Genomic DNA, 14,536 nt, shown 5'->3' on the forward strand with positions numbered 1-14,536 from the left:
GAAGGGGAAAAAATGAACCCCAAAAAGGGAACCTTCTGTACACCAAAGAGACACTTTGAGCCCTTGACAAACAAAGAATTTTCACGCAAAATTTTAAAGACCAACCTGACCTGCTCCACATGCGAATCCCAATTATCAGAAAAAACCAAAATATCATCCAGATAAACAATCAAAAATCTATCCAGATACTTCCGGAAAATGTCATGCATAAAGGACTGAAAAACTGAAGGCGCATTGGAGAGCCCAAAAGGCATCACCAAGTACTCAAAATGACCTTCGGGCGTATTGAATGCGGTTTTCCATTCATCACCTTGCTTAATGCGCACAAGGTTGTACGCACCACGAAGGTCTATCTTGGTGAACCACTTGGCACCCTTAATCCGGGCAAACAAGTCAGACAACAGCGGTAAAGGATACTGAAATTTGACAGTGATCTTATTTAAAAGCCGATAATCAATACAAGGTCTCAAAGATCCGTCCTTTTTTGCCACAAAAAAGAATCCCGCACCAAGAGGGGAAGAAGACGGACGAATATGTCCTTTCTCCAGAGACTCCTTGATATATGAACGCATAGCGGTATGTTCAGGTACCGACAGATTAAACAGTCTTCCCTTAGGAAATTTACTGCCTGGGATCAAATCTATTGCACAGTCACAGTCCCTATGAGGAGGCAGTGCACTGGACTCAGACTCACTGAAGACATCCTGATAATCAGACAAATACTCCGGAACTTCCGAAGGCGTAGAAGAAGCAATAGACACAGGCAGGGAATCCCCATGAATACCACGACAGCCCCAACTTGAGACTGACATAGCCTTCCAGTCCAGGACTGGATTATGGGTCTGTAACCATGGCAGCCCTAAAACAACCAAATCATGCATTTTAAGTAAAACCAGGAAACGTATCACCTCGCGGTGTTCAGGAGTCATGCACATGGTAACCTGTGTCCAATACTGCGGTTTATTTGCTGCCAATGGTGTAGCATCAATACCCCTAAGAGGAATAGGATTTTCTAATGGTTCAAGAGTAAAACCACAGCGCTTAGCAAATGAGAGATCCATGAGACTCAGGGCAGCACCTGAATCTACAAACGCCATGACAGGATAAGATGACAGTGAGCAAATCAAAGTTACAGACAGAATAAATTTAGGTTGCAAATTACCAACGGTGACAGGACTAACAACCTTAGCTATACGTTTAGAGCATGCTGAGATAACATGTGTAGAATCACCACAGTAGTAGCACAAGCCATTCCGGCGTCTATGAATTTTCCGCTCATTTCTAGTCAGGATTCTATCACATTGCATTAAATCAGGTGTCTGTTCAGACAACACCATGAGGGAATTTGCGGTTTTGCGCTCCCGCAACCGCCGGTCAATTTGAATAGCCAGTGCCATAGTATCATTCAGACCTGTGGGAATGGGAAAACCCACCATAACATTCTTAATGGCTTCAGAAAGGCCATTTCTAAAATTAGCGGCCAGTGCACACTCGTTCCAATGTGTCAGCACGGACCATTTCCGAAATTTTTGGCAATACACTTCAGCCTCGTCCTGCCCCTGAGACATAGCCAGCAAGGCCTTTTCTGCCTGAATCTCAAGATTGGGTTCCTCATAAAGTAAACCGAGCGCCAGAAAAAACGCATCAAGATCAGCCAATGCCGGATCTCCTGGCGCCAGCGAAAAAGCCCAATCCTGAGGGTCGCCCCGTAAGAACGAAATAACAATTTTTACTTGCTGAGCAGAATCTCCAGATGAACAGGGTCTCAGGGACAAAAACAATTTACAATTATTCACGAAATTCCTAAACTTAAACCTGTCTCCGGAAAACAGTTCAGGAATCGGTATTTTAGGTTCTGACATAGGATTTCTGATAACATAGTCTTGTATGCCCTGCACACGAGTAGCCAGCTGGTCCACACTTGTAATCAAGGTCTGGACATTCATGTCTGCAGCAAGCATAGCCACTCTGAGGTAAAGGGGAAGAAGAAAGAAAAAAAAAAAAAAAAAAACTCAGAATCTTCTTTCTTATAATCCCTCTTCTGCAATGCATTAAACATTTAATACTGGCCTGGCAAACTGTTATGACCCCAATGGCGAGGGTCTCAGAGGAACGTGGAAGTCTGCAGAATACAAAAATCCAGCTCATAGGGCAGTGGTAACTGGGTTGACCATATATCTACTCCTAACGCCAACACTAGAAGTAGCCGGGGATCATTCCTACGTTGATTCTAGATGACACGCGCCAGCCGGAGAATCTAGCTACCCCTAGTAGAGGAAAACAAAGACCTTTCTTGCCTCCAGAGAAGGGGACCCCAAAGCTGGATAGAAGCCCCCCACAAATAATGACGGTGAGGTAAGAGGAAATGACAAACACAGAAATGAACCAGGTTTAGCACAGAGAGGCCCGCTTACTGATAGCAGAATAAAGAAAGGTAACTTATATGGTCAACAAAAACCCTATCAAAATCCACACTGGAAATTCAAGAACCCCCGAACCGTCTAACGGTCCGGGGGGAGAACACCAGCCCCCTAGAGCTTCCAGCAAAGGTCAGGATGTAGATTTGGAACAAGCTGGACAAAAATACAAAACCAAAACAAATAGCAAAAAGCAAAAGGCAGACTTAGCTGATATAACTGGAACCAGGATCAGTAGACAAGAGCACAGCAGACTAGCTCTGATAACTACGTTGCCAGGCATAGAACTGAAGGTCCAGGGAGCTTATATAGCAACACCCCTAACTAACGACCCAGGTGCGGATAAAAGGAATGACAGAAAAACCAGAGTCAAAAAAACTAGTAACCACTAGAGGGAGCAAAAAGCAAATTCACAACACTAGACATCTCGACACAGCCAGAGGACTAATTACCCCTAGAGATAGAAAAGGGAAAACTATCTTGCCTCAGAGAAAATCCCCAAAGGATAGACAGCCCCCCACAAATATTGACTGTGAGAGGAGAGGCAAAAAAACATACACAGACTGAAATCAGAATTTAGCAAAGGAGGCCACTTCTAGCTAAATAGAAAGGATAGGACAGAGTACTATGCGGTCAGTATTAAAACACTAGAAAATATCCACCACAGAAAATACAAAATCTCCACAGCTAACTAAAGATATGGAGGGTATATCTGCATCTCCAGAGATACCAGCTTGGCTAAACAAATCCTTATACAGACCAAGCTGGACAAGACAAAAACATGGAAAAGAACTGAACAATAAGGCCACAGCATGTGGACCGCAAAAATCAAGGCCAGAACTTATCTTTGTTGAAATGAACAGCAAAGCAGGAGAGACCAGGCAGGGATGTGAATCCTCCAGGAACAATGGACAACTGGCACTGACTAAAGGGTCAAGCAAGACTAAATAGCCCAGTCAGAATTGCAAAAAGTGAACACACCTGATAAATGCTGCGATTCAGAGACAGCAGTGATACCACTTATAACCACCGGAGGGAGCCCAAGAGCAGAATTCACAACAGTACCCCCCTTGAGGAGGGATCACCGAACCCTCACCAGAGCCCCCAGGCCGATCCGGACGAGCCAAATGAAAGGCACGAACCAAATCCTCAGCATGAACATCGGAGGCAACAACCCAAGAATTATCCTCCTGGCCATAACCCTTCCATTTGACAAGATACTGAAGCTTCCGCCTCGAAAAATGAGAATCCAAAATCTTCTCAACCACATACTCCAACTCCCCATCAATCAACACCGGGGCAGGAGGATCAACAGAGTAAACAACGGGCACCACATATTTCCGCAACAAAGATCTATGAAAAACATTATGGATGGAAAAAGAGGCTGGAAGGGCCAAACGAAAAGACACTGGATTGATAATCTCAGAAATCCTATAAGGGCCAATAAACCGAGGCTTAAACTTAGGGGAAGAAACCTTCATAGGAACATGATGGGAAGACAACCAGACCAAATCCCCAACCCGAAGCCGGGAACCAACACACCGATGACGGTTAGCAAAACGCTGAGCCCCCTCCTGAGACAACACCAAATTGTCAACAACATGAGCCCAAATTTGCTGCAACCTGTCAACCACAGAGTCCACCCCAGGACAATCAGAAGGCTCAACCTGCCCCGAAGAAAAACGAGGATGAAAACCAGAGTTACAAAAGAAGGGTGAAACCAAGGTAGCAGAAATAGCCCGATTATTAAGGGCAAACTCGGCCAATGGCAAGAAAGCCACCCAATCATCCTGATCAGCAGACACAAAGCATCTCAAATAAGTTTCCAAAGTCTGATTAGTTCACTCAGTTTGGCTATTTGTCTGAGGATGAAATGCGGAAGAAAAAGACAAATCAATGCCCAGCCTAGCACAAAAGGCCCGCCAAAACCTAGAAACAAACTGGGAACCTCTATCGGACACAATATTCTCCGGAATGCCATGCAAACGAACCACATGCTGAAAAAACAACGGAACCAAATCAGAAGAGGAAGGCAACTTAGGCAAAGGTACCAAATGAACCATCTTAGAAAACCGGCCACAAACCACCCAGATAACCGACATCCTCTGGGAAACCGGAAGATCCGAAATAAAATCCATAGAAATATGCGTCCAAGGCCTCTCAGGGACCGGCAAAGGCAAAAGCAACCCACTAGCGCGGGAACAGCAAGGCTTGGCCCGCGCACAAGTCCCACAGGACTGCACAAAAGAACGCACATCCCGTGACAAAGAAGGCCACCAAAAGGACCTACCAACCAAATCTCTGGTACCAAAAATCCCAGGATGACCAGCCAACACAGAACCATGAACCTCCGAAATCACTTTTACTAGTCCATCTGTCAGGAACAAACAGTTTCCCCACTGGACAGCGGTCAGGTTTATCAGCCTGAAATTCCTGAAGAACCCGTCGCAAATCAGGGGAGATGGCAGAAAGAATCACCCCTTCCTTCAGAATGCCGACCGGCTCAAGGACCCCAGGAGAATCAGGCAAAAAGCTCCTAGAGAGGGCATCAGCCTTAACATTCTTAGAACCCGGAAGATACGAGACCACAAAATCAAAACGGGAGAAAAACAGGGACCATCGGGCCTGTCTAGGATTCAGCCATTTGGCAGACTCGAGGTAAATCAGATTCTTATGATCGGTCAAGACCACAATACGGTGCTTGGCCCCCTCAAGCCAATGTCGCCACTCCTCAAATGCCCACTTCATAGCCAACAACTCACGATTGCCGACATCATAATTGCGTTCCGCAGGCGAAAACTTTCGAGAAAAGAAGGCACACGGTTTTATCAAGGAACCATCAGAATTCCTCTGAGACAAAACGGCCCCTGCCCCAATCTCAGAAGCGTCAACTTCAACCTGAAAAGGAAGAGAAACATCCGGCTGACGCAACACAGGGGCAGAAGTAAATCGGCGTTTAAGCTCCTGAAAGGCAGAAACAGCCGCAGAGGACCAATTCGTCACATCAGCGCCTTTCTTCGTCAAATCGGTCAGGGGTTTAACCACACTGGAGAAGTTGGCAATGAAACGGCGATAAAAATTAGCAAAGCCCAAAAATTTCTGAAGGCTCTTCACGGATGTAGGCTGGATCCAATCATGAATGGCCTGAACCTTAACCGGATCCATTTCTATAGATGAGGGAGAAAAAATGAAGCCCAAAAAAGAAATCTTCTGTACTCCAAAGAGGCACTTAGACCCCTTCACAAACAAGGCATTATCACGAAGGATCTGAAATACCATCCTGACTTGTTTCACATGAGACTCCCAATCATCTGAAAAAATCAAAATATCATCCAAATATACAATCATGAATTTATCAAGATAATTCCGAAATATATCATGCATGAAGGACTGAAACACAGATGGAGCATTAGAGATTCCGAATGGCATCACAAGGTATTCAAAATGGCCTTTGGGCGTATTAAACGCAGTTTTCCATTCGTCACCTTGCTTAATACGAACCAGATTATATGCCCCTCGAAGGTCAATCTTAGTAAACCAACTAGCCCCCTTAATCCTAGCAAACAGATCAGAAAGCAAAGGCAAAGGGTATTGGAATTTGACCGTGATCCTATTCAAGAGGTGATAATCAATACAGGGTCTCAAGGAGCCATCTTTTTTGGCAACAAAAAAAAAACCTGCTCCCACTGGTGAAGAAGATGGCCGAATATGCCCCTTCTCCAAGGACTCCTTAACATAGCTCCGCATGGCGGTATGTTCTGGCACAGACAGGTTGAAAAGTCGGCCCTCAAGTCAATAGCACAATCACAGTCCCTATACGGTGGAAGAGAACTGGACTTGGGCTCATTGAATACATCCTGGAAATCTGACAAAAACTCAGGAATTTCAGAAGAGGGGGAGGAGGCAATTGACATCAAAGGAATGTCACCATGAACCCCCTGACAACCCCAACTAGTCACAGACATAGATTTCCAATCCAATACCGGATTATGCACCTGTAACCATGGGAAACCCAGCACAACAGCATCATGCAAATTATGCAACACCAGAAAACGACAATCTTCCTGATGGGCTGGCGCCATGCACATGGTCAGCTGTGTCCAAAACTGAGGTTTATTTTTAGCCAACGGTGTAGCATCAATGCCCCTCAAAGGAATAGGACTCTGCAAAGGCTGCAAGGGGAAACCACAACGTCTGGCAAATTCTAAGTTCATTAAGTTTAGAGCGGCGCCTGAATCCACAAATGCCATGACAGAAAATGACGATAATGAGCAGATCAGGGTCACAGATAACAGAAATTTAGGTTGTACAGTACTGATGGTAACAGAACTAGCGATTCTCTTGGTACTCTTAGGGCAATCAGAAATAACATGAGCAGAATCGCCGCAGTAAAAACACAACCTATTCTGACGTCTGAATCCTTGTCGTTCAGCTCTAGACACAATCCTATCGGCTCGGAAGACAATGCCATAGTGTGCACAACTCTGCGCTCGCGCAAGCGCCGATCAATCTGAATGGCCAGAGACTTAGAATCACTCAGACCAGCAGGCGTGGGGAACCCCACCATAACATCTTTAATGGATTCAGAAAGACCCTTTCTGAAAATTGCCGCCAAGGCATCCTCATTCCATTTAGTCAGTACAGACCATTTTCTACACTACATTTCTGGCAATATGATTCTGCCGCTTCTTGACCCTGACACAGGGCCAACAAGGTCTTCTCAGCATGATCCACTGAATTAGGTTCATCATACAATAACCCAAGCACCCGAAAAAAGGTGTCTACATTAAGCAACGCCGGATTCCCAGGTTCCAGGGCAAATGCCCAATCCTGGGGGTCACCACGCAGCAGAGATATAACAATTTTAACCTGCTGGATGGGATCACCAGAGGAACGGGGTTTCAGAGCAAAAAACAGTTTACAGTTATTTTTAAAGCTCAAAAATTTGGACCTGTCCCCAAAAAACAAATCAGGAGTTGGAATTCTAGGCTCTAAAACCGGAGTCTGAATGATATAATCGGAAATACCCTGTACTCTAGCAGCAAGTTGATCCACACGAGAAGCCAATCCCTGAACATCCATACCAGCGCCGAATTCCTGAGCCACCCAGAGGTAAAGAGGGAAAAAAAAAAACACAACAGACTACAGAAAAAAAAATGGCTCAGCACTTTCCTTCCCTTCATCTGAGATGCGGTTAACTCATTGTTGGCCATTTGTACTGTTATGATCTGGTGGCCTAAGAGCAGCATGAGACGTACTCTGGAGAAGGTCGTACCTGTACTGACCGCAGACCCTGAACTTAATACCGCAACTAGAAGTAGCCGTGGAATGTACCTATCACTTCCTAGACATCTCGACACAGCCGGAGGACTAATTACCCCTAGAGATAGAAGAGGGAAAACTATCTTGCCTCAGAGAAAATCCCCAAAGGATAGACAGCCCCCCACAAATATTGACTGTGAGAGGAGAGGGAAAAAACATACACAGACTGAAATCAGAATCTAGCAAAGGAGGCCACTTCTAGCTAAATAGAAAGGATAGGACAGAGTACTATGCGGTCAGTATTAAAACACTAGAAAATATCCACCACAGAAAATACAAAATCTCCACAGCTAACTAACGATATGGAGGGTATGTCTGCATCTCCAGAGATACCAGCTTGGCTAAACAAATCCTTATACAGACCAAGCTGGACAAGACAAAAACATGGAAAAGAACTGAACAATAAGGCCACAGCATGTGGACAGCAAAAATCAAGGCCAGAACTTATCTTTGTTGAAATGAACAGCAAAGCAGAAGAGACCAGGCAGGGATGTGAATTGTTATGATCCTTAGTGGTTGAGGATCACAAAATACTCCAGCTAAGTAACAAAACAAAACATAGGACAAGCTCTAGAGAGGTGGCAAACTGGACTGACCGCAAATCTGAACCTATCCAACACACTAAAGGTAGCCGGTGAACGTGTCTAAAATCCTAGACGTCTCGAGCCAGCCTGAGGAACTAACTACCCCTAGAGAGAAAGAAAGACCTCACTAGCCTCCAGAGAAATAATCCCCAAAGATATAGAAGCCCCCAACAAATAATAACGGTGAGGTAAGAGGAAGGCACATACACAGGGGTGAAAGCAGATTCAGCAAATGAGGCCCACTAATACTAGATAGCAGAAAATAGAAAAGGGGTCTGTGCGGTCAGTAAAAAACCCTTACAAAATATCCACACTGAGATTTCAAGAACCCCTGCACCAACTAACGGTGTGGGGGGAGAAACTCAGTCCCCTAGAGCAACCAGCAAGCGAAGAAATCACATTTTAGCAAGCTGGACAAGAAACATGATGAATGCTGATAATCAAAAAATAAACAAACAAAAACTTAGCTTGTCTTGGAGAGACTGAGAGCAAGGTAGTCACAAGGAATCTGAAGAGCACTGAATACATTGAGAGCAGGCAAGGAACTGAGTATCCAGGTGAGCTAAATAGGAAACCAACCAAGGATAATGAACCAGCTGATGCTGCCAACCTGCAGAAAGACAACACTACACAGTACCGCTTGTGACCACTAGAGGGAGCCCAAAAATAGAGTTCACAACAGTACCCCCCCTTGAGGAGGGGTCACCGAACCCTCATCAAGACCCCCAGGGCGATCAGGATGAGCCGCGTGGAAGGCATGAACCAAATCGACCGCATGAACATCAGAGGCGACAACCCAGGAATTATCCTCCTGACCATAGCCCTTCCACTTAACCAAGTACTGAAGCCTCCGTCTAGAGATACGAGAATCCAAAATCTTCTCCACCACGTACTCCAATTCGCCCTCGACCAGCACTGGAGCAGGAGGCTCAACAGAAGGAACCACAGGTACCACATACCTCCGCAACAAAGACCTATGGAACACATTATGAATGACAAACGATGCTGGGAGATCCAAACGAAAATACACCGGGTTAAGGATTTCCAAGATCTTATAAGGACCGATGAAGCGAGGCTTGAATTTAGGAGAGGAGACCTTCATAGGAACATACCGAGAAGACAGCCACACCAAATCCCCAACACGAAGTCGGGGACCCACACTGCGGCGGCGGTTGGCAAAGCGCTGAGCCTTCTCCTGTGACAACCTCAAATTGTCCACCACATGGTTCCAAATCTGCTGCAACCTATCCACCACAGAATCCACCCCAGGACAGTCAGAAGACTCAACCTGACCCGAGGAAAAACGAGGATGGAAACCAGAATTGCAGAAAAAAGGCGAAACCAAAGGAGCAGAACTAGCCCGATTATTAAGGGCAAACTCGGCCAATGGCAAAAAAGTCACCCAATCATCCTGATCAGCAGAAACAAAACATCTCAAATAAGTTTCCAACGTCTGATTAGTTCGCTCGGTTTGGCCATTAGTCTGAGGATGGAAGGCCGACGAAAAAGACAAATCAATGCCCATCTTAGCACAAAAAGTCCGCCAAAACCTGGACACAAACTGGGATCCTCTATCAGACACAATATTTTCAGGAATGCCGTGCAAGCGAACCACATTCTGAAAAAATAGAGGAACCAAATCGGAGGAAGAAGGCAACTTAGGCAAGGGCACCAAATGGACCATCTTGGAAAAATGATCACACACCACCCAGATGACATACATTTTCTGAGATACTGGAAGATCCGAAATAAAATCCATGGAAATGTGCATCCAAGGCCTTTTCGGAATAGGCAAAGGCAAAAGCAAACCGCTGGCACGAGAACAGCAAGGCTTAGCCCGAGCACAAATCCCACAAGACTGCACAAAGGAACGCACATCCTGCGACAAGGAAGGCCACCAGAAGGACCTAGCCACCAAATCTCTGGTACCAAAAATCCCAGGATGACCCACCAACACCGAAGAATGAACCTCGGAAATAACTCTGCTGGTCCATCTCTCCGGGACAAACAGTCTCTCTGGTGGACAACGGTCAGGTCTATCCGCCTGAAATTTCTGCAGCACTCGTCGCAAATCTGGGGAAATGGCAGACAAAATCACTCCCTCTCTGAGAATACCAGCCGGCTCAGAAATTCCCGGAGAGTCAGGCACAAAACTCCTAGAAAGTGCATCAGCTTTCACGTTCTTCGAACCAGGCAGGTATGAGACCACGAAGTTGAAACGGGAGAAAAACAACGACCAACGAGCCTGTCTAGGATTCAGGCGCTTGGCAGATTCAAGGTAAATCAGATTTTTGTGATCAGTCAAGAGTAGACCACCACGCGATGTTTAGCTCCTTCGAGCCAATGTCGCCACTCCTCAAATGCCCACTTCATAGCCAACAACTCCCGATTACCAACATCATAATTCCGCTCGGCAGGCGAAAACTTTCTTGAAAAGAAAGCACATGGCTTCATCACAGAGCCATCAGAGCTTCTCTGCGACAAAACAGCCCCTGCTCCAATCTCAGAAGCATCAACCTCGACCTGGAAGGGGAGAGAGACATCTGGCTGACATAAGACTGGAGCTGAAGAAAACCGGTGCTTCAGCTCCCGAAAGGCCTCCACGGCCGCAGGAGACCAATTAGTAACATCAGAACCCTTCTTGGTCAAATCCGTCAAAGGTTTAAGCACGCTAGAAAAATTAGCGATGAAACGACGGTAAAAATTAGCAAAACCCAAGAACTTCTGAAGACTCTTAACAGACGTGGGCTGAGTCCAGTCATGAATAGCCTGTACCTTGACTGGGTCCATCTCCACAGTAGAAGGAGAAAAAATAAAACCCAAAAAGGAGACCTTCTGTACTCCGAAGAGGCATTTTGAGCCCTTCACAAATAAAGCATTAGCACGCAGGACCTGAAACACCATCCTGACCTGCTTCACATGGGACTCCCAATCATCAGAAAAGACCAAAATGTCATCCAGATAAACAATCATAAATTTATCCAGATATTCTCGGAAGATGTCATGCATGAAGGACTGAAACACAGAAGGAGCATTAGAGAGTCCAAAAGGCATCACCAAGTACTCAAAATGGCCTTCAGGGGTATTAAATGCTGTTTTCCATTCATCTCCCTGCTTAATGCGCACAAGGTTATACGCACCACGGAGATCTATCTTGGTGAACCAACTGGCACCCTTAATCCGAGCAAACAAATCAGACAATAGTGGTAAAGGATACTGAAATTTGACTGTGATTTTATTCAGAAGACGATAATCTATACAAGGTCTCAAAGAACCGTCCTTCTTGGCCACAAAAAAAAATCCTGCACCAAGAGGGGAAGAGGATGGGCGAATATGTCCCTTCTCCAAAGACTCCTTTATATAACTCCGCATCGCGGCATGCTCTGGTATAGACAGATTAAAAAGTCGTCCCTTAGGGAATTTACTACCAGGAATTAAATTTATAGCACAGTCACAATCCCTATGAGGGGGCAGGGCACTGGACCTGGGCTCATCAAATACGTCCTGGTAGTCAGACAAAAACTCAGGGACCTCAGAAGGAGTGGAAGAAGCAATAGACACCAACGGAGCATCGCCATGAATTCCCTGACAACCCCAACTTGACACAGACATAGCTTTCCAATCTAAAACTGGATTATGAGTCTGCAGCCATGGCAGACCCAAAACGACAACATCATGCAAATTATGCAGAACAAGAAAGCGAATCACCTCCTGATGTACGGGAGTCATGCACATGGTCATTTGCGTCCAATACTGAGGCTTATTCTCAGCCAATGGCGTAGCATCAATTCCCCTCAGAGGAATGGGAAATTCCAAAGGTTCCAGGACAAAACCACAGCGCCTGGCAAACGACAAATCCATCAGATTCAGGGCAGCACCCGAATCCACAAAAGCCATAACCGGGTAGGACGACAAAGAACAAATCAAAGTAACAGACAAAATAAATTTAGGCTGCATAGTACCAATGGTGACAGGTTTAGCGATTTTTTTTAAGCGTTTAGAGCATGCTGAAATAACATGAGTAGAATCACCACAGTAAAAGCACAACCCATTTTGACGTCTATGACTTTGTCGCTCAATTCTGGTCAGAGTTCGGTCACATTGCATAGACTCAGGTCTCTGTTCAGAAAATACCGCCAAAGGATGAGCAGATTTGCGCTCCCGCAAACGCCGATCAACCTGAATGGCTAAAGCCATAGAATCACTCAGACTTGTAGAGGTGGGAAACCCCACCATAACATTCTTAACGGCCTCAGAAAGACCTTCTCTGAAATTTGCAGCCAGGGCACACTCATTCCATTGAGTAAGCACCGACCATTTCCGAAATTTTTGACAATACACCTCTGCTTCATCCTGACCTTGAGAGATAGCCAGCAACGCTTTTTCTGCCTGATTCTCAAGATTAGGCTCCTCATAAAGCAGTCCAAGAGCCAGAAAAAATGCATCTACATTAAGCAATGCAGGATCTCCTGGCGCCAGAGAGAAAGCCCAATCTTGAGGGTCGCCACGTAACAAGGAGATAACAATTTTAACTTGCTGAGCGGAATCACCAGAGGAACGAGGTCTCAGAGATAGAAATAACTTACAATTATTCTTAAAATTTAGAAACCTAGATCTATCTCCAGAAAACAACTCAGGGATGGGTATTTTTGGTTCAGACATAGGGCTATGAATAACAAAATCCTGAATACTTTGCACCCGTGCAGCAAGATGATCCACACTAGAAGCCAGAGTCTGAACATTCATGTCTGTAGCTAAGCTCAACACCACCCAGAGCTCAAGGGGATGAAAGAAGCTAAACAGACTGCAGCAAAGGAAAAGTGGGAGGAAAAAAAAAAAAATGTACTCAGGTCTTCTTTTTATCCCACTTCTGCGATGCATTAAACACTTTTTGGCCTGCTCTACTGTTATGATCCTTAGTGGTTGAGGATCACAAAATACTCCAGCTAAGTAACAAAACATAGGACAAGCTCTAGAGAGGTGGCAAACTGGACTGACCGCAAATCTGAACCTATCCAACACACTAAAGGTAGCCGGTGAACGTGTCTAAAATCCTAGACGTCTCGAGCCAGCCTGAGGAACTAACTACCCCTAGAGAGAAAGAAAGACCTCACTTGCCTCCAGAGAAATAATCCCCAAAGATATAGAAGCCCCCAACAAATAATAACGGTGAGGTAAGAGGAAGGCACATACACAGGGGTGAAAGCAGATTCAGCAAATGAGGCCCACTAATACTAGATAGCAGAAAATAGAAAAGGGGTCTGTGCGGTCAGTAAAAAACCCTTACAAAATATCCACACTGAGATTTCAAGAACCCCCGCACCAACTAACGGTGTGGGGGGAGAAACTCAGTCCCCTAGAGCAACCAGCAAGCGAAGAAATCACATTTTAGCAAGCTGGACAAGAAACATGATGAATGCTGATAATCAAAAAATAAACAAACAAAAACTTAGCTTGTCTTGGAGAGACTGAGAGCAAGGTAGTCACAAGGAATCTGAAGAGCACTGAATACATTGAGAGCAGGCAAGGAACTGAGTATCCAGGTGAGCTAAATAGGAAACCAACCAAGGATAACGAACCAGCTGATGCTGCCAACCTGCAGAAAGACAACACTACACAGTACCGCTTGTGACCACTAAAGGGAGCCCAAAAATGGAGTTCACAACAGTGAATCCTCCAGGAACAATGGACAACTGGCACTGACTAAAGGGTCAAGCAAGACTAAATAGTCCAGTCAGAATTGCAAAAAGTGAACACACCTGATAAATGCTGCGATTCAGAGACAGCAGTGCTACCACTTATAACCACCGGAGGGAGCCCAAGAGCAGAATTCACAACATACGTCCTCGCCAAAAGCTCAGATGTCCTTTTGGTCCCAAAATGCCCACCCACTCTGGACGAATGAGCCCAAGAGAGAACCTCTGGTCGCAAATTCACTGGCACGAAAGTCTTGCCCGGGGGCACGGACTCTAGCGAAACAGGAGCCACAGTTCTCAGGCTCTCAGAAAGGACAAGCCGAGGCTCCTCCTCCTCCTCCTCAGATGACACTACGGAACGGGAGAGAGCGTCGGCATGAATGTTCTTCTCCCCGGAGAGAAAGTGGAGAGTAAAATGAAACCGGGAGAAGAACAGGGACCATCTAGCCTGGCGAGAATTCAGCCGCTGGGCCGTCTGTAGATATACCAAGTTCTTGTGGTCAGTGAATACCTGGAA

Source organism: Ranitomeya variabilis, chromosome 2 (genome assembly GCF_051348905.1).
Source record: "Ranitomeya variabilis isolate aRanVar5 chromosome 2, aRanVar5.hap1, whole genome shotgun sequence".
In the NCBI taxonomy this organism is placed as follows: domain Eukaryota; kingdom Metazoa; phylum Chordata; class Amphibia; order Anura; family Dendrobatidae; genus Ranitomeya; species Ranitomeya variabilis.